The following is a 22483-nucleotide window of genomic DNA, read 5'->3' as shown; positions in this document are numbered from 1 at the left end:
GGATTGGTAGTTGGGGAGAATCTTTGACCTTTTGGAGCATCCTTTGAGTGGCTGCTGCTCGCCGGATATGTGGAGGGGGAATGTTTGATAGGACAGGGAGCCAGGGGAGTGGTGTTTGAGCGGATAGTCCCGGTTATGGTTCTCATGGTTGTGTTAAGCTGGGTGTCCACATGGTGTGTGTGGGGTGACCTGGACCAGACAGGGGCGCAATATTCAGCTGCAGAGTATGCGAGAGCCAGTGCTGAGGTGCGCAGTGTGGAGGCTGCTGCCCCCCATTTTGCACCAGCGAGCTTGCAGAGCAGGTTGTTCCTTGACTTAACCTAAGCTGCCGTCCCTTTTAGGTGTTCCTTGAAGGATAGGGCCCTGTCAAGGGTCACTCCCAGGTAGGTTGGATTAAAGGCATGCTTCAGCTTGAGTCCGCCCAGATAGATGTTTAGTTCTCTGGCAGCTTTTGCCTTGTGGAGGTGGAATACACTGGAAACAGTTTTTGCTGGACTTGGTTTTAGGCGCCAGGTTCTGCAGAACTGGTCCGGTTTGGCAAGGTCATCAGTGAGCACCCGTTCCAGTTCATCAAAGTCTGGTGCTTGAAATGCCAGACCAATGTCATCTGCATAGATGAATTTGCGAGATTTGGTGGAGGGTAGGTCATTTGTGTAGAGGTTGAACAGAGTTGGAGCTAGAACTGAGCCATGTGGGAGTCCGTTTGTCTGTCTTCTCCATGCGCTCGTGTTCTGACCAAGGTGAACTCTGAACCTCCGGTTTGTCAGAGTTTGAATTATTGCCGTTGCCCAGGCAGGGAGCGCCTTTGTGAGTTTGAGTAGGAGGCCTTTGTGCCAGACTGTAGGCTGTGAGGTCGAGGAACACAGTCCCTGTCTTCAGTCTGCTCTCGAAGCCATTTTCGATGAAGGTGGTTAAGGCCAGTACTTGTTCTCCTGTGCTGCGCTCCTTGCGGAAACCTGTCTGATCCACGCAAAGAATTTCTTCTACTCCTGGAGAGATACGTTGTAGTATATGGCGTTCCAGGATTTTGTAGGAACGCTGAGTAGGGAGATTGGGCGGTAGATGGCAGGTAGTTTGTGGTCTTTGCCAGGTTTTAAGATGGCAATAATTTTTGCTGTCCGCCATTTCTTTGGGATCAAGTTCGTATTTATGATCTTGGTATAGAATTGTGTCAGCCAGGTAAGGGCTCGGGGGCCAAGGTGTTACATGAACTCTGGAGAGATGTTGTCATATCCCTGTGATATTGCTGCCTTTCCACATTTCAGGCCCTGCAGGACTTTCTCCAGTTCAGCAACCTCAAAAGGTTCAGGGTTTCTATGGTCTCTGAGCGCTTTCTTTAGCTCAGTTGTAACTGCTCTTCTGGTGGGCTTGTCTTGGGTTGCTTTTGCAATAGACAGTAGGTGGGATGCAACTTGGTTGGGTGTGACAGATGCTCGGTTTTGGTTGGGGGGCTTCTGTACAGCTCCTAGACGGCGGATGAGGCTCCAACATTTCCTGCTAGAGTGTGTGAAGTTCAGGTCAGCTACTGTCTCCTCCCATTTCCTTTGCCGAGCTGTATTTAGGGATTCAATGAGGTGGTCTGCTATCTCAGGGTCCCCTGATGTTTTGTAGGCTTGTAGGAGTGCAGCACGTTCTCCGTCCAGACATGGGACGTAGAGGGGTCGGTAGCCCCGTGGGATTGCTGAGTGGGCAGCTTTGTAGATGGCGCTGCAGAAGCGGTTGTATGCTTCATCTACAGTGATGGTGTGGAGTGGGATGGTAACAACACTCCGCTGCAGGATTTCACTGTATTTCTTCTAGTTGGCTTTGCGGAAGTTCCAGCGCATCTTCCTTGGGCTGTCTATGACTGGGAGGTGTAGTCCAACGTGTACAAGCAAGGGCCGGTGTTGACTGTGTGGAATATAATCAAGAATAAGGATCTGAGCAGGATAGGGCGTTCCATTCAATGAGCTGACCCAGCACAGGTCAGGAGAGTAGTCTTTTTTCCACCTGGCGGGGTGGAAGGTTCCTCTTTGTTTGGGATCATGTATCAGAACAAGATAATTTCTAGATGCCCAGTCTGAAACTGCCTCTCCATCACTATCCACTACTGGATATCCCCAGTCAGGGGGGCAGGGTGGGGTAGGGTGGGTAGGACCTGCAGACCCCAGTTGGCACTAGGGGGCTTGTACACATTGACAATGTTGAAACCACCAATAGTTTTGGTATCAGAGAATTGTGTTGTTGTCAAGTGATTTGCTTCAGCTATGTCAGAACGCACATAGGTGGCACGTCCATGTTTGGCATGCGGAGCTTAACACAGGAGGTCGAAGCCATTGATGGTGTAGCGGCCTGCTTCCTCTGTGCCAATGTGAGTCTCTTGGAGGCAGATAACGTCAATAAAGTGTTTGGAGGCGAGGACTTCGATGAGGCTTCGCTTGGCTGCAGAAAGGCCTTCGACGTTTAGTTGTAGTATTCGAAGGGCAGGTCCCACTCCAAGGTGCTCTTGAGGCTGTCTGCTGGCGGCTTTGGGACTGTGACTAGGATTCTTTGATTTGGCTCTCAGGCGTCGTCTCTTAGAATTTAGTCTGCTGGGAGGATCATTTGCTTCCCCGGGCGGGCCCGGGTACTGACGGGGGGCGCGACGTGAACGCTGATCCATTGTTGAAAGTTACATTCCCCAATAAAGGCCTTTTTGGTACATGTTTTTTGCAATTTCATGACTGCGTGGGGACATCAAAGCAAAGTATTATTAAAAGAAGACAAAGACTGAATGACTACGTTGAAGGAATGAATGGATGAGTGTCCCTGTGTGAGTGGGTGACACTGGGTGATAGTGACAGTGGCACACACTTCCAATATACCGTACATAGGCTTCAGAGGAAAGCAGCTGTTTTGTGGTCACTGCTGTGGTCACCTGGATCTGTCAGAGCCCTGAGGTGGGGAAATCAGAGTGAGAGAGAGAAAGAGAGTCAGAGAGGTAGACAGAGAGAGAGTAAGAGAGAGAGATGGGTTTCGTGGGAAATGGTTAAAGGACAGACCCGACTAGTGAATTTAGACAGAAATGTTTAATTAAAAAAAAAAGTTCAATATCAAATCTATTTGTTTTTACACAAAGTACAATGAAGAAATCCATGTAATGTATAAAGTACTGTATATGTAATGTCAAAATCAATACACTAGATTATCAATCTTTTTTTAATTTGAGGGCTGTTTCTTTGGTCAGCATGAAGTGGCCACATGATAATTTATAATAATAATAATAATAATAATAATAATGATGATAAACATTATTTGTATAGCAGAATTCATACAGAAGGTGGAACTGAATGTGCTTCAGAAATATATATAACTCAATCTCTTCTGTTTTCTTTCTGCATTCCTCAAAATAACTTGCATGAATACAAAACCAAAAGTTTTGGTAGAAGAAATAAAGTATGTATACAAGTTCGGCTGTCATCGCTATATCAATGTTCTTAGCTAATTTTTTCAAAATTTGCACATATGAAAATATGAATTAAGACCCATCTTAAAAGCGAAAAAAAATCTCTGGGTGAAATATATTCCTGTCAAATATGCTTCCTTTACAATTTGACTTAAAACCCAAGAGACAGCTATTTTTATATAGAAATATATATAAAAAATTTATATATAAATATATATAAAAATACCCCTTGGAAAAAAAACAAACCAAGGTTGAAAAAACTCCCTCAAAAAATTCCCAGATCTATTGAATCTGCGTGCTATTCAAAATTTGAATCACTTTGCATCAAAGGGCAGCGGTGAGCAGGGTGGATGAAACTCTGTGAACCCTCTGTCATTACCATGCATTTCGGATGAAGGCCCAGATGACTTTATGAATCGATAATTGTGATGCTGAGCCAATTTATCAGCGAGTAGTGTGGGGAATGATTATTGTGCGGAAAGTCGCAGTTATTTCATTATAGTTATTTCAGAAAAAATATAAAATTATTTGTTTTTGTTGCTCCTGTCATTACATACCTCTCCTTTGTTGTTTGTTTATGTTTTGGGGCTATTTACTGTATCCCCTTTTCCTTGAAGATTTTGATTGTAACCAGTTAAAAAGTATAGTTTCGTGTGGAGAATGTGCTATTTAGGATCTTGTCGGACTGCTTGTTGACGTTGTTTTTGTATTTTTTCTAACCTGTGCTGTCACCATGCTGGGCATACAACGCAGAGTATTTGTATGCCATTGCATCTAGGGCAGACTTCGTCTGCAAGTGGAGTTCAAGCTCTCAACCTGCAATGCAACTGTTATCAATTCTTAAATCATCAAGAACTGCTGCAATAACTCTGTCCTGTGGATGACCTGTAGGATGACAAGAGCTTTATTGTTGTACAGAACCGCCACCAATCCCCCTCTTTGGTGAACTATTTTACCATGTCTGGGTCTCTAAACAACTAATCACTACTCCAAGAGGGGTAGAATCACCACGGGTGAGACAAATATCCGAGTGTATCTGAGATATATGGGCCCCCCACCACCCCCGGCACCCAGGGCACCCCCGCAGAGAATACCGTGCAGCGGGATCAAAGGCCGATAAAATTGGTTAGAGGGGTGGTCAACTCTGAGACGTCTGGGATGAACCTCCGGTATTAACTGGCAAGCCCCGAGAACCGCTTTGCCTCCTTTTTCGACTTTGATATAGTTCTGGCCACCCCCAGCTGTCGCTGCGAATGATTACATCGTCTAAGTAGGTGGCGCCGTATACCACGTGGCGGTGCAGAACCCGGTCCATGAGTCTCTGATAGGTGGCTGGGGCCCCAAAATACCCAAACGGAAGCGTTTTGGAGGAAGGAAACGAATTGGTACAACCCCTGCAGAGTGGAGAAAGCAGATTTTTCCTTGGACTCTGGAGACAAGACAATCTGCCAGAAGCCCTTGATTAGACCCAGTGTCGTAAAACAGTTCAAACGCGACAGAGTGCAGAGTACCCTCCTCCGGGCACCGCCCTGGCCGGTCCCCCGGTGCTCCTGGGATCAGATGGAGCGGCGGGCCTCTGGCCGGCTCGCCGTCCTCGGGGCGGAAGTGGGTCGCCAGGTGGTCCTCGGCAAGGGTGACGGCCGCCTCTAGGGTGTCAAGCTGATGGCAGCGGACCCAGCTGGCCGTCTGGAGAGAGATGCCCTCCAGGAACCAGTCCAGGACCATAACGTTGATGATCTGGACTGCTGTCCTCTCCCCCGGCTGCAGCCACTCTCTAGCCACATCCCTCAGCTGCTGGGCATAGGTGAAAGGGCTGGCCAGCGCTGGTGTAGTCCAGAGTCCGTAAATGCTGCTGGTGTCCCTCTGGTGTCAGTGGCAGCCAGTCCAGGATAGCCATCCTCACCAACGTACAATCGCAGTGGGCAACAACCGGCAGGCTGTTGGCTGCCTGCTGCGCCTCCCCCGTAAGCAGATGGAGCAGTCGCAGGGTGGTTTCTTTACTGGACCATCAACCGACCGCTGCCGACAGTTCAAACGTGATGAGGCCTCAGTGTCGTTTTCGTCCGTCATCCGCTGCAGCGCGACCGGGGAGGTAGCATCTGGATGCCGCTTGCCGCGGGCTGCTAGGTGGTCCTGTAGCAGCTCCTTCAGTGCTTCGCAGTCTGCCTCCTGCATCCGCACTATTGCCCGGAGCGTCTGGGTCTGCTGGTGCAGGAGCATCAACTGCGCCTCCTGCATCTGAGCCAGGTGGCCAACCAGGTTCTCCAGAGGAGACCGCTCCATATTATGATGTCCTCCTTGTCAAGATCCTGCAGACTGCGCCACTGTAGCGGGTTGGCGACCTAGGTTCTTACAAGAACGCATGACACAGAGGTAGCAGTGAATGAGCGCCGGCATGGCGGGTTTTATTAATTAGTTTTTAGTCAGAAACGCTCAAGTGCTGAATATTCAAAAAGACAAGAGAACTTTAAGGACTGGGATTCCCTCCGGAGGGCTCCCGCACATTCCCTGCCGTGGCTCTCCTCACTGCAAGACAAACAGATATATAAGAAGCCTTCCAAGCTGCTGCGATTGCCCAGTCGGTCCAATTGGCCACAGCTGGCAACGAGGGGGGGAGCGGAGCGTCAGTCTACCACGCTGACTTCTCCACCCCCTCAGTCTGCCACAGTTTATTTTTGGTAGTATATTAATTTTCACTGCTGCTATCCTACTATTTAGTGAGATGGGTTGTTCCATTGAATGAGGTCTTCAATGGATCTGAGCAATGGAGTAAAGTTAAGGGTAAACAAATCTGATAGATTGGTGGAGATACCAATACCAAGGTATCTAATGTTGTCCATTGTGATGGTTAAGGGAAGTTTCTGATTTACTGTATTCCAGTCCTCCCCACTGAGTGGTAATACCGTGGTTTTAGTCCAGTTTATTGAATAGTCAGAGATATCTGAGAATTTAGATATAAGATTGAACACTTCCGTTTGGGATGATATTGGGTTCCGTAAGTACAACAAATTATCGTCTGCATACAAACTGATTTTGTGAACAGAGTTTTCTGTTTATATGCCAACAATATGACTGTTTTGACAGATGGCCGCTACGAGGGGTTGAATAAAGATGGTGAATAGTAAAGGGGAGAACAGACATCCATGTCTTGTGTCGCGTTGTAGAGTGAAACGTTGTGAAATGGTGATGACGGAAGGCAGATGGTGAGATGTACAGGATAAAAGAGGCAATAATAGTATTTAAGTTGTTCCTCTGAGATATGCTGGTCAGACTGAATTAACGGTGCATATTGCTGGATAACTGTTTGCCTTTGACAAAGCCTGTTTGGTCTGGGTGAATTATGAATGGAATTACTTTTTCAGTTCTGTTGGTTAGTGCTTTACTAATAATCTTTAAATGGCAATTAATTAGGCTTAGAGTCTATAACTGGAGGTGAGAGTTGGGTCGTTATTGTGTTTGCGCCAAACCAAAATGAGAGCAGTATTCTAATGTGCTGAGGCGTGGAGGTTGACTTCATCTCTGTAACTATTCTGATGAATAATGGGGATATAAGTGGCCAGAAGTGTTAATATAATTCCACTGGGTAGCCATCTGATCCAGGTGATTTATTTGTTTGGCATAGAGAAGAGAGATTTCCTGAGTTTTTCTAGAGTCAATGGTTGATCTAATGTGGTAGCCTGCTATGTGGAAAGTTTAGAAAGTTTATATCACTCAATGAGTGATATAGCTTATTCCAGCGGGAATATTAGGGTCACAATTAGGGTCCTTTCTGTGTTGAGTTTGCATGTTATCCCCGTGCTCACATGGGGTTTCCTCCATGTAACGTCAGTAAGGACCCCCACTAAAAACATGCAGAACAACGTCGTCTGACCAGCGTTAGACATTCGTAACTGGTCCCCGGGCGCGCCGCTGTATGCTGCCCACTGCTCTCCACAGAGGTTAGGGATCAGGACCCTGGACAATGTACCTTTAAAACTTGCTGAAGTTGGCCTTAGTACAGTAGTAGTCAGCGCTATGACCTCCAAACCTGGAGGTGAGGCAGCTGCAAGCCATCTGTGATTACTAACGAATAATTTAAAAATGGGGAAGATTGTCTCACTTGAGAGGGGAGAAGCTGAGTGAGAGGAGTGAATGAGCTGAGACGAAGAGAACACCCCAAAATCAACTCAAGGCGCGAGTGGATGATGGGAACCGAGACTTTCAGTTTGGGGAGAATATATTCTATTTCAGTTCAGCCCTCTCTCCCTCTCCCTTGCAGTTGCATTTCACCCTTGCCTCACATAGCCACAGAGTCCACAAGAGAAAATGAAAACAACATTGTTGTCGACGTTGGTTGAAACTCCCTCAACCGCTTGAAACTACTTTCATAAATTCTGCATTCAAAATAAAATGTGTTTTTTTCAGATACTGCTAAAAACTAGCAGTACTTATAAGAAGTACTTATATATTTTTTTACTGCTTATAAGTAGCAGTACTTATAAGCAGTAATTATAATTTTAGAGTCCTCTGCCCCATGGCAGTCGCAAGGGAGGCTTAAAAATGTGAGCATGAAGAGTTCAAGTCTAAACCCACTAAAACTGTTCTTTGGCTCACCGCGACAATTTCCCAGTGGTTTGCAGATGGGGGCTTATTTATGTTGTGAGCGTCTCTGCCCATTGGTAGATTTTGGGGAGGGAGGACAATTCTTTCTGGCTATGGGTTGCCAAAATGGCCAGAGTTTTTATTTCCAACGTTTGACAAAAGGCTCGCTGGCAAAAGCGGATAAATAATAGACACTAATCAGTTTGGGCGCAGGAGGAATGCGCTTTACTGTCGACGCAGCCCTTCTACAGTATACTACGTAAGTCAAAGCCAGTTTCTTTTGTAACTGGATGTTCCCACGATAACATTTAGTGTCTCGAAATTGCATGCCAGAAGCCGTGCTAAGCAATCAGACTTTGGACTGTTTCAAGCCAATCTCGTTCCTTGTAGCCTCAAAGCAGTGTCCTGTAACCAGCTGATCAAGTTCCGCTTTGTTGGCAGCACATCAATTCACTCATCTTCTACACTCGATACCTGTGAATTCTCCGGGTCAACAGACAGCTCGGAAAGGCAGATTTACGTATTTCTATAAATGATCTATACTCAAAGTTATTATGGTGGCAAGTATTTGCCATTGATTGTCTTTAGGAAAAAAGGGGGGAAATCTCATTGGCTTCAATGAGGCATTTTTTGGTGGGCACTGCTGGCCACAGTCCGAAGTTTTGCTAGTTATCCCAAAACCCGGGCAATTTCTCGTTGGTCGGCCACAAGGCTGCTGCGAAAGGTTGCATCTCACCATGTCACAAGAACAACTGATTGACATACTGTGATGCCGGGTTTATTAAAGCCATGACGTATTAAGAGCCTTCGATGGGGTAAAAAAGAAATATATAAATTCAGGTGTAAACCCATCTGAATGCTCTTTTATAAACCTCTCCTTTAATTTTCCATATTGTAGTAAATTGCTTTTCTTCCTTTATTGCTCCCGAATGGAAAGTAGATCGTTGGATTTTGAAGATCATTTGAGAGAACGGGGTCGCTGACAGTCTCCCCGCCCCCCCAGGGTTAGTGAGATGCAGCTGTTCTCCATTTGTTTGGTAAAAATTCTCTCAATCCCGAAACAGACCACCTAAAGAACACCAGCTTGTATTGACGTGTGTAACAACCTTTCATCTCGTTCCTTTGCTGAATCGCTAACTATCTTGGTTTTGGTGAAGCTGCTAGTTATATTCTTCAGTAACTCTTACTGAGACACAAAATATATCTTCTGTATTCCTTTTTCTTTTTGAGACATGTTTTTGATTGACTTGTCTAGAATTAGGGGTGAGAGCTTTTTGGCTACAAAAATCTCCTGTTCCATGGATTTGTCAAACTTTTTCAGGGAACGACGTGCTTTTTGAAATTTTTTCCTGCTTTGTCTTCCTTCTTTTTTTTTTCAAACTTACATTTTTACATTTTCTTGGTCTATTTAATATCCACAAGGCCGTGGCATCTCCTTCGAAAGAGCCCTAAGACGGTCGAATCCGAAGGGCCTCACCTTCTCGCGTTAGGACAATTGGTTTTCAGTTGGGTGAAGCCAGCTATAATTCACCACACACACACACACGCACACACACACACACACACAAAATAAATCTACTTCTCGAAAGTAGCTTTAAAATTCACGGCTAATCTTCTTCAGCGGTATGGATGGACAAAGCAAGCCACAGCGCACTTACAGGAAAGCAAAAAAGAGCAGAGAGAGTCTCTCCAGGCTGCCTGTGGTGCAACTCTCTGCCTCTCCACTCCCGGACCCTCCACTCATCCAAATTTAATTAGCGACTGTCAGATGGAGGGCTGGCTGGCTGGCTGGTGTGTGTGTGTGTGTGTGTGTGTGTGTGTGTGTGTGTGTGTGTGTGTGTGTGTGTGTGTGTGTGTGTGTGTGTGTGTGTGTGTGTGTGTGTGTGTGTGTGTGTGCGTGTGTGCGTGTGTGTCAATGTTTGTGCGTACAATACAGAGAGATACTGATGAATAATTGAGTAATTGCTTTGGCCAATTAAGTTCTTCATTAGCTCGGGAGCACCGGGCCACATTTCCTACGGTCTGGAATGCTTCCCGCGGGTTTCTGGCCCATGATTGATACCTGTAAGAAAGAGAGAGACATATAGAGAGAGAGGTGGAAGAGAGGAGGGATGTCGGAAGTAAGTTAGCAAGAGAGCGAGCTAAAGGTACGGTAAGGTCGGAGAGTCAAGGAAGAGGCCGCCAAAAGGTGGACGGATAATGAGATGCAGAAAGAGAAACAGAAGAGAAATAGAACATGAGTAATGAAAAATTTGTGATCTAAACAATCTCAAAGTTTCCAAAACATTTTGCTCAACATCATATTGTTAAAATAAACAAAAATACGCCCGCGGTGGACAGTGACTCCAATGACAACGTGACAACGTGACAGAGTGACGGTTACGTTGAAAAATTTCAATTTCAATTTCCGCAGGAAAGGAAGGAAGTGGTGGTTGCAACTCATGAACAATTTAGGCTTTGGGCAAGTTAGCTAATCTTATAAACAATGTATGTTTTAAACAATGATTGAACTAACGTGTTTACAGTACATTATGGAAACCGACTATTAAATAAAATGTTATTCCACAATAGCATTATCGTTTTCCATACATGCTGCATTTTGCATATTACATTTGATTATTGTCCACTGCACAGCGGGTTAAGTCACTGAAAATGAAATGTCAAATGCCATTTTCAGTTTAATTTTCAAATTGCTAGAAAATTGCATTTTAATTTTAATTGTGACTTCAATATTACTTGCATAAATAGAAAATGAGGTTACATTCTTTATTGCATTACATTTGAATGTTGTCGACTGCAGTGGGTTATGACTTTGAAAATGAACTGTCAAACAGCTTTTCCATTTTCATTTAAATATCGTCACAGAACGACCATACGAATATGTGAAAATGAAAATGCAAAGTGCAGATTATTGCATTTTCACTGAAATTTCAAATAACACATGTGGAATATTATAATGCTATTGTGGAATTGCATTTTCATTTTCATATAGTCCCCTTTAGGCGTCCATTCTGTAGTATGTATTTTATTAGACTTTTTATACATTTATTACATTACACATTTAGCCATGTATAAAGTAAGGTCATTAATATTGTTTTTTGGACGTTTTTCCTCCATATTTGGTAGCCAACACGATAATTCATTCACAATTCGCATATAAACTCAAAGAGGCGAGACTTCTCTGTAATCCTTGGGCATGCAGTTTGAAGTCTACTTTTTTCTTGAACAACATATTTATTTCACTAAAAAGAAAATCATAGAACTGGTTATTTTTCTGAGAATCGTTCTTGGAAAATCTATTCCTGAGTGTGTGTGTGTGTGTGTGTGTGTGTGTGTGCGTGCGTGTGTGTGTGAGCGTGTGCGTGCGTGTGTGTGTGTGTGAGCGCGTGCGCCCGAGATAAGGTGTGCTCGCTCATGCCTTCCTATGCACATCTTTGCCTCCCTGCGGTCATCATATAAAGCCTGTCCCTTCCTCTTACTCATCCTCTTCCTCTTCTGCCTCTCTTCTCCCTCCCTTTGCCCTGGATAGAGCCAGGGGAAATGTCTCAACACAAAGAAATGAACACATCCACCCAATTTTTACATATAGGCCTACCACCTCGCTGGTCTCAGTAGCTAGATGATATACTGTATATATGTATATACAGTATGTATATATATATATATAGGTATAAGATTCTAAATATGTTATTTGACTAAGTCTATGAAGCTGCTAATAAATGTGCTAATAAAATAAATGTGGTAAGTGCAGGTGCGGCGATGCTATACACAGCCCTGCATTTAACCCTGTATACAGTATATCTACTCTACTTGTATATCAGTCAAAAATATAAAGCTAAATAAGACGAAATAAATATTATATATAAAATAATTACAACTGATTAAATACATTTTATCAATTGGAATCATAGGCTTTATTATTTAGATTTCTATCTAATACCATCCATCAGAAATCATCTAGTTTATCAAGGATATGTGTGTAGAATATGTCTTACGTTTTGGATGTTTTGAATTAACTTGCCATTACACTTCACATGTTAGTGAGTTAGGACTCCTGTCTGTGCCCCTGAATAAGGCACTGGCAGGAGAGCTGGAGTTGGTCCCTGAGCGCTGAACTACGGCTGCCTATACCCCATCCTGCTTTAATTAAGTTAAAGCAGGATGGGGTATAGGTATAGGACCCCCCGCAACGCCTGTTCTTGCACTATGTAACTTTGGTGTTCGGGTACGAAACATTGGGAAAAGTGCCTGATGCTTTATGGAACTACATAATTTCCTTGATGTTTGGATATGGTAATCAGTGTTTTTTTGCCTGGTAAATTTTATTCAAAAAAGCTATCAATTACAAACTTGCCGGTCAAAATGTTTGTACAATGCTCATACAAAATGTAGCCGCTCCACCTCCCTGAAGCCGCGGGCGAGATAGCACATGCAGGGCTTGGATTCCATCTCACCTCAGTTCAGCCAGCCCGCCTGACCCTCACTTTTATTGCGGCACAATGTTTGTTTCACCCTCTGACTCATGCGTGCGAGCCGATCTGCCAGGCCGAGCACATCTGGTACCCCCTCCCCACGCCCTACCTTCTGCCGTCCACGACTTAGGGAAGCGGCGAAGTCTGTGCAAGGGTTGAAACATGAATGATCAGGTTCAAATCTGTCCAGTACAATATGTTATTTTTGGACATTGGGCCGAGTTTTATGACAGTGGCGTAAAAGTGCAATTGCACTAAGAAACTGTGGGGGCGCCAAATCCCGAATACCGAAGGTTACGTACTGCTTTAACCTTATATTATAAATCAAAACCTCTTTATCATTTGAGTATCTGAGTCAATTTAAAGCTGCATGGCATTGCCTCATGATATAAACTATAATATACAGTGAATATAAACATATACCCTAAAATATTGCCTATTATTTCATATAAATGGACAACATTTTATTGTAGTTAAACAAAAAAAAGATCACGCAGATCATATCTAGGTCAGTCTTTGATATTCATTGCAAACCAAAATCAACAAGGAATTGTTGATCAATCCAATCGATCCACTCTCCTTGAGTCTCACTCTCTCTACTCCCTTCTCTCTTAATGATCCACCTTCATTACGGTAGGTGCGTTCTGGGGTTCTCCAGGTTCCGGAGAATCTCCAGAGACCCCAGCAAATAAACTGTCAGTCTATTAAAAAAAGAAAAAATCCCTCTGGGCACTCCCTTTGATTTACCCTTTGCGACTCAGGGGCTTGTTGCCCAGAGCAAATTAAGTTAAAGCAAGTACTTAGACTCCCGGACCGACTTACTACTCATTCCTGTATAGTATTATGCTATACATAATGAACTAAAAATAACATGCTTTCGAAAGGGTCCAATGAAAGCTGAACTGTCGAGTGCGGCCCTCATCATTCACCACACTGTTAGAGACTGGAAAGAGTACTTAAATGCGGTCGGATGCTACCCCACGCAGTCGAGTGCTGGTTCCTCAGCCAGTGGTTAAAAAGTTGCCCCTTACTTTGAGCCCTGTGGCCTCATTCCTTCACTGTGTGAGAAGAGGTGGAGATGAGCAGGATGCCAGCATTCTGCTTTAATTGGCCCCCGAGGTTTGTGTGTGTGTGTGTGTTAATGTGTGTCGAGTGAGGAGGTGGTGTGAGAGACATATACACGTGTGCTAAGTTAGTGTTGCTAGATACTTGGAGTGCATCCGATGTGAAGGGCATGAACCGCAACAAATCTATAAATACATCCTACTGGTGACATCCGCCACCTTAATGGATCCCTCGTTGCCCTCTGTCTCCGTAAGACCTTAGAATTTAGTTCCCACACTGCAAAGAAAAAGTGAATGTCCACGGAGAAATTAAAGCGGTTGGAGATAATTTGACTTGATTTTCTTGAGGTACTTTGTCCTTAGTGGAGAGCATCAAGGTTCTGCTGTTCCCTCTCCCATTTCGCTCCAAGAAATTCCTGGAGGTTTTTTTAGATAAGATAGTCGAATAACAAGAGTTCACCCTCTCACTCTCCATTCTCTTTTTCTGACACCCAGTTTTCCCTCTTCCTTCTCTGACTCGTGGCTTTGGGCTCTGTAATTGGCCACATCTACAGTATAGGACCAGTCAAATCCTGATTTGGCTCCTTTAAAAACTGGTTTTGAAAAGGTTTTTTGAGCAGAAGGGGTTAGAAGATGGTTGACCACAATTGGCCCTTTTCCCTGTGTTAACCTGTAATTGCGTCTAAACCGAACATAATAGCTAACCTAATTCCTACCTGGCTAACTAACTGAAACAAACTGATTCCTAAAATGTAATGCAGTTAGTGAATAGAATAATATAAATATAATAAAATAAAATAAAAATAAAATAAGATTCAAAAAGATAATACAAAGTGGGGGTACAAAATAGAAGGGAATAGAGTTATGTATATGGGATAGGCTATTTGTTTATACAGATATGTGCAGTAAAGTGCTTGTGGGGCCTGTGTGAGTGTCTCAGTGCTTTTTGTTAGGACCCCAGGTGAGTTCAGCATTGACAGTCCTTATGGCTTGCGGAAGGAAACTCCCTCTCAATCTCTCTGTCCTCGCTGTGTGGCTGTGGTGGTGCTTGCCCAACTGCATCATCTGAAACAGTACGTTGTTGGGGTGATGTCGGTGGTGAAGTCCTGCAGGGAGGGGAGGGTAGTTCTAGTGGTAAGTTGGGCTGACCGCATCACCCTCTGCAGGGCCTGCCTGTCCTGAGCAGTACAGTTCCCAAACCAGGCAGTGATGTTGCCTGTCAGGATGCTCTCCACTGCTCCACAGTAGAAGGACTTGAGGATCCTCACTGAGACCCGGAATTTCTTTAGCTGCCTGAGGTGGTAAAGATGCTGCCTCGCCTGCCTCACCAGAGTGTCTGTATGTAAAGTCCATGTTATATCCTCTGTGATGTGGACTCCCAGGTACTTGAAGCTGCTCACCCTGTCGACAGAAGCCCCATTAATCACCAACGCCGTGTGCGTCCTCGGTTGTAATCCACTCCTAAAGTCAACAATCAGCTCCTTAGTTTTGCTGACATTCAGGAGTAGGCTGTTGTCCTGGCACCAGAGTGACAGGTCAGTCACCTCCTTGTGGTTGGACTTCTCATTGTCGTTGGTGATCAGGCCCACCAGCAGGGGGCTGAGGACACAGCCCTGGGGGGATCCTGTGTTCAGAGCGAGGGAGCTGGACATGTGCCTCCCACCCTAACCACCTGGGGCATGGCTGAGAGGAAGTCCAGGATCCAGGCACACAGCGGAGTATTCAGTCCGAGCTCCTGCAGCTAGACAGCCAGTCTGGTGGGGACTATGGTATTGAAAGCTCGAACTGTAGTGGATGAACAGAAATCTCACATAGGCCCCCCATGGTGTGCAGTACCTGGGAGACTGCATCATCCATGGATTTGTTCGGCCGGTACGCAAACTGCAGAGGGTCCAAGTTGCGGGGGAGGGAGGCGCAGATGTAATTCTTAATCAGCCTCTCAAAGCACTTCATGACCACCAAGGTGAGGGCCACAGGTAGTCATTCAGGCAGGTTGCAGAGGCGATCTTCGGGACAGGAATGACGGTGGACCTCTTTAAGCAGGACGGGACCACCGACTTGGCCTTCAGTACTCGCCCAGATATGCCATCTGGGCCCACAGCTTTCCTGGTGTTCACACGCATCAGAGCCCTCCTGATGTCATGCTCAGACACTAAGAGTGTGCGCTCATCCCGAGCAGTGTGATTCCAATTTGCTGGCGAGGTAGCGGTGTTGTTGCTAGACTCAAACTGCGCAAAAAAGAAGTTCAGTTCGTTGACTAGGGAGGCATATACGCTTAATATAGTGTATGTATTGATAATTAATTGCCATATTCACCATTAATAAATCTTCTATTTTATAAATTAATTTTTCATGAGATAAAAATATATATATATCAAAAACGATTTAAAAATGGCATTTTTTTGGCACCCTGTCATTCAGTGAAAATGGAAATGGCAAGTTTTCGAAAAAACAGTAATGCAAAAAATGCACAAAGAGACAGTGTTACGGCGGATCCGACAGGAAAAGTCGGCAGATGAGTTTTCGGATTCAGTGTGAAGCCTGCTTCAGAATTAATTGAATAATAGTTTAAATGAATCCTCCAGGCTATTGTTAATCTCTAGTCTCTAGAATCTCGAGAGACGTTGACGTCAAATAATAAATAAATCTACTTTTGTCAATGTTTGCAGTCTCTGTTGAGATAATAAGCTCCTCACCTCAGTAGTTTAATGAGTCCAACAGCCAACGGGTCTTGAGAACATAACTTTTGATAAAAACATTGTTTTCCCTCACGGCTGTGGTATTTGCAATGCTGCTGCGGCTGTTCCGTCCATGACTTTCAAAATCCTTCACCTGCGCTGCAGAGGCATCGATCTGACGTGTACATAAAGCACCTAGATAGAGCTAAGCCCAGGAAAATCGATACCTCACAAACCTCAAAGACCGGATCAACATCCCTGCATTATCTTCCCTTGGAGAAACCTATAGAGAAAGCAAACACCCATTTTTGATATTGAAGGGCTGCATTATTAAGCAGCATTTGATTTATGTAGTGTTTTCTGCTCAATACATTCCTATACTTCGGTACAATGGGACCTGGGTGCATTAAGAGAGCAAAAAAAGTTGGATCCTTTGTCCTGTCCCCAGGGTATTGTAAAAAAACAGGCTGTGGACATCTCCTTTTGACACGGTTCACTAGAAGCTTTTTCTTGAAATGCCATGTGCATTTAATACCCAGTTAGGCCTTGAAGCAGTGACGGCAGCTTCTCGACGGTGCCACTGAGCTGGATTTACACCCTTTCCCCCAAAATATCCACCTCGCCATCAACATATTCTAGCTAATGTGTTAGGTTAGAGGTGGTTACGTTTAGTTGTTTTTTTTTTGTTGTTGAAAGATTCACGTCTTTTTTGAGATTCGGCTCTTGACATGTTCGGTTGATTCAGTTGGTGTAATGCAGGGTAAGTGAGAGAGGACTTCCTGAACAACAAACAAGACTCAAAGAAGTCGGTTGGGATCTGAGTTGTGAATGGAAATCTCTTAAGAATCAGTGGATTGTGTCAAAATTATTAATTTTGGTGGAATGGAAAGAGTAACACATTCATTATAAATTATACCAAATGCACTGGCCTATTTTTCCTTGGACTTGAATTGAATCCTCAATAAATAGGTTGTGAGCCGTAATATCAAACGTCATTGACTCACAGGACAATCAGCAAACAGAAAATCAATAATGTAAACTCAATACGAATCAATACCATGTCAGAAACTAATATCTAAACCTCTAGTGTCTGTTGTATTGAAGTAAAAAACTGATAATAAATGTAATCACAATTTTCTCAAGAGCGGAGGAGATTTACAATCACATGACTCCTGATTCGTGTCCTCTGTCAAAACAAGAAATGTGTTCAATTGCTCCCCGCCCTTCAAAAGTAGTGTGTCATTACTTTCCACGACCGGAACATTGTGAACACTTTGCGGTGGAACATTCGGAAGAAAACCTGATCTCGGATCTAGAAAAACGTATTCTAACTAAGCTACCAAAGATACCAATAATTTATCCTGTGCATAGAATCACACTTTGTTTATTTTTCTATACTTTATATATAGCTGAATATATATATATATATATATATATATATATATATATATATATATATATATATATATTCAGCTATTTCTGTTCAGCATTTTTGGGCTGTTTCTGTATATACGGTTGTTTTCATTGTTATTTATTTTTTAATAATACAAGCATATACAGGCATATTTATTTTTTATTTTTCAATTATACTTGTATATACAAGCTCTTTCTCCTTGTGAATGAAATTGTACTTGGAATTAAGAGATTCTGACCCAGTTATTTGGAAGTGGCACTGACCAAATTAAATCAGTTGGCACAACAAAACGAAAACCTACTGCTACCGATAATTCTAGATATTTTATAAATAAGCCCCGCCCCCCACCTGGCACTATATATATATATATAATTATATATATATATATATATATACACACACACACACACCGCGTTTCAAATTATTATGCAAATTGGATTTAAGTGTCATAAACATTTAAGTTTTTGTTTTTCAATTAAACTCATGGATGGTATTGTGTCTCAGGGCTCTTTGGATCACTGAAATCAATCTCAGACACCAGTGATAATTAGTTTGCCAGGTGAGCCCATTTAAAGGAAAACTACTTAAGAAGGACGTTCCACGTTATTAAGGAGGCCACAGGTTTCAAGCAATATGGGAAAGAAAAAGGATCTCTCTGCTGCCGAAAAGCCTCAAATAGTGCAATGCCTTGGATGAGGTATGAAAACATTCGATATTTCACGAAAACTTAAGCGTGGTGATCGTACTGTGAAGAGATTTGTAGCTGATTCAGAGCACAGACGGGTTGGTGCAGATAAAGGCATAATGAGGAAGGTTTCTGCCAGACAAATTCATGGGATTAAGAGAGCAGCTGCTAAAATGCCGTTACAAAGCAGCAAACGGGTATTTGAAGCTGCTGGTGCCTCTGGAGTCCCGTGAACCTTAAGGTGTAGGATCCTCCAGAGGCTTGCAGTTGTGCATAAACCTACTATTGGGCCCCCCCTAACCAATGCTCACAAGCAGAAACAGTTGCAGTGGGCCCAGAAAAACATGAAGACTCATTTTCAAACAGTCTTGTTTACTGATGAGTGCCGTGCAACCCTGGATGGTGCAGATGGATGGAGTAGAGGATGGTTGGTGGATGGCCACCATGTCCCAACAAGGCTGCCGCGTCAGCAAGGAGGTGGCGGAGTCCTGTTTTGGGCCAGAATCATGGGGAGAGAGCTGGTAGGCCCCTTTAGGGTCCCTGAATGTGTGAAAATGACCCTGGCAAAGTATATAGAGTTTCTGACTGACCACTTTCTTCCATGGTACAAAAAGAAGAACCGTGCCTTGCGTAGCAAAATCATCTTCATGCATGACAATGCACCATCTCATGCTGCAAAGAATACCTCTGTGTCATTGGCTGCTATGGGCATAAAAGCAGAGAAACTCATGGTGTGGCCCCCATCCTTCCCTGACCTCAACACTATTGAGAACCTTTGGAGCATCCTCAAGCAAAAGATCTATGAGGGTGGGAGGCAGTTCACATCAAAACAGCAGCTCTGGGAGGCTGTTCTGACATCCTGCAAAGAAGTTCAAGCAGAAACTCTCCAAAAACTCACAAGTTCAATGGATGCAAGATTTGTGAAGGTGATATCAAAGAAGGCTCCTATGTTAACATGTAACTTGGCCTCTTAAGATGTTTTTGATTGAAATAGCTTTTGATTTCAGTAAATATGACTTTCTAAAGCTGCAAATCCAACAAATGACCATTTTCAGTTCTTTACGACCTATAAAATGTTGTGAAACTCTGTTGTGCATAATAATTTGGAACAGTGCATTTTGAGTTTTTTATTTTAAAAAACATACCGTTATCATTTGGAGGTTTGTTCAACAACATTCAAATTATACCCTAACGGTTGATGACGTGAAAACTATGCTGACTGTCATTTGCATCGACTATTTAGGAAAATCAACAGAAAAATATCATTTGCATAATAATTTGGAACACGGTGTGTGTGTGTGTGTGTGTGTGTGTGTGTGTATATATATATATACACATTTCCTCAACTGACACCAAGAACCCCCATGGTGGCAGGCTTAGTAAGTACTGATTGATTACTTTTGATACACAGAACTCTTATCTCGTTTCGATTTTGGCTTCCGCAGTGCTTTTCAAGGCCGAGCAGCGACATTGATAGATGCGTTGTTCCTCGTTCACAGTCTATCAATTCCCGCCACTTACTCAAATCCGCCTCCTTCAGAAGGGAAAGCTTGTCTTGCTCGCGCTCCATGGGTCCACAGGCCGATCGATAGATATCGGACGCGGACCACAGCGTGATGAATTCGATTGACGCCGTTGTCTTGAATTTTATGACTGCAGAGCTCTCACCCGATGCTCCTTTGAGTGTTTTGTTTATTGTTAATGAGCGAGTTCCGCTAAAGCAAACAAAAAATAATAATAATAATAATAAATTATAACACAAAGCGAGCTAGTGGCTTTGATTTATATTTGATTCAAGTGGAGTCAAAGGGCGGGTGGGTGCTACTAACCTAGCCTTTAGCTCTGTTATTAATTTGGCTGCCCTCCAGCGCTACACTTCAATCAAACAGTGGCTGTCGCTATGGTGCTGTAATATTGATGCGCCGCGTCCAACCGCATTTGGATGCTCACGTTTCACAACATAGTTTGGCATTTTTCCCCCTTGTGTTGATGTGGTGCAGGCATCTGCTTTCATAGTGGCAAGGAAAAAGTAGCGTTCAGTGCAGTTACTCCGTTCCTAATCAAACAAATGTTTTCGACAAGTAATCCTTTATTCTGTCACTATGCAATGTAGGAAGGAACACACACAGACTCCGGAGCAACCTAGAAAGGTTGTTTGTCTGTTTGGCGTGTGTTGATATAAATCATATAGTAAAATTAATCCACATCCACGCATATTTTATACTCAATTGCTTTCCAGATACAACATTGTGATATTTGGAGGAGTGGATGGGTTCTCCAGAAAGGTCTGCTACTAAATTTTAGTAATTCCATATGCAGTGCATAGACCTGTGACCTGGTAAATACTGTCTGTAAACACACTTAGATGCTTGGATTAATCATTAAAATATAACAAATAGAATGCAGCTTGAATAGCATCGTAGAATACCTGAAATTCATTTTTGTCGTCACAACCCAAACTGAGTGGTGGAGGATGCAGGACTTCTCCTGATTTCCAGAACTACTTAAGCAGGAGAATATGAAGAGCACCTGGGAGTTTCCGAATCTGGACGTTCTTCCAACGCAATAGACTTTTATCATTAATAACGTTCGGCATGTTTTCTACTTTGCTGTCAGTGTAAATAATTCAATGCAAAATAGGGAAGCTTGAAAATTACACCAGTAGAACCTCACCTCATGAACTGGCTTGAAAAAAAGGCCAATTAATACTTTCCCAGCTGGGTGCGCCAACAGGCAATCTGAAAAGATGTTAAAAGACAGAATTGTCAGGGTTGGCACCTTGCCCGCTGTACATTTTGCTATGCAGTTAAAGAGAAAAATCACATTTGGATTTAACAGCCTCAGGCACGTGCAATTGAACGCAAATAGATCCTCTTTGTTTGGCTGAAAGGAGTCAGGGGTCAACTAGAGCTTTGTTTGGGGTAGATATACACAAACCAAAGTTTGTAACAAAAAAATATACAACATTTCCCAATAATGTGTGTATAAAACATGACTCCGAAGACTGTACAGTATATTCCCCCAAAAGTATCTCTAAACAGGATTTTTAGTAATCAATTTCCCCTGCTTTCCCCTTTGGTAAACACAGGACGTGACAGGAAAAAAGCTCCATCAAACACGTTTAATAGAGGAGTCAATACTGCCAAAATACCCCACTGTGGTTGGACAAAAATCAAACAGTATCTCATCTAACAGATCCCATGGCGGGGGCAAAGTATTTTTAGAGGTGTAGGTCATTTCAGCTACAACTACTGTACCTCTCCCCTCAATCAGTCAGTGAGCACTGAAATGCACTGAAATGGTTCTTTCCACAAATAAGTAATTCCTATATTCGTAGTCGCATTAATGTGCATCGCTGTGACGCCATGTAATTTAAATCGTCTGTTTATCCTGCATCAAAACAACAAGGTTAAATCACCGTCTGAAAGAAAGAGATGGAGACTGAGTGAGTGAGAGGTTTCTGAAGCGGGGGGAAAAATGGATTTGGTTTAATCCCCTTTTGATTTCTGAGACTGCCAAGTATAGCTCTCCTTTATGTTGTGCCGTCAATCATTGGGTCCTGAACAGGATGTATCTTGAAGACTGGAATGAAGTATTAACTGCGCTACTTTTCACACTAGAAATAAAGGGGAAAGCATTAAGCGATGTTGGTGTAATTTCTATGGCTTCCATTAGGGGGTGCTATTTCTCATTAGGGATCCGATGTACTGATTGCGCCTTTACGATTTTGTTTAAAAAATGAATGACTTCCGGATTGAATTTGTGTGGTGAAAAAATTAAGTCATCAACGAATGAACATTGCTTTCAGTCCGTTCCGAAAACGAAAAACGAGCCGAACCGTTGATCTCTGAAGATAAATCCAGCTTAGAAATATCCTTTATTCGTCTACTCGAGCAGCGGCTTGCTCATTGTCTGCTGCTTCCAATGCCCGGAAGCAGCGTGCCATGATTACTCGCTGAGTCGACGCCCCGGATTGGGACGAGTTTTAACCCTTCAGGATCCACGGAGCCGATTGTTCTCTAATTACGGGCTAACCGCAGCCAATTATACTTGTCAAACATAGTCTGCCAGGCTGCGATCAAACATGCTCTAATGCACCTTCCCCGGCTGCTGAGATGACTAATATGAGACTGAAATACGATTTCCATCTCCCTTACCCAGCGCT

The sequence above is a fragment of the Zeus faber genome, assembly GCF_960531495.2.
Source record: "Zeus faber genome assembly, chromosome: 15".
In the NCBI taxonomy this organism is placed as follows: Eukaryota; Metazoa; Chordata; class Actinopteri; order Zeiformes; family Zeidae; genus Zeus; species Zeus faber.
The sequence above is the reverse complement of the archived record's forward strand: the minus strand, read 5'-3'. Positions refer to the sequence as shown.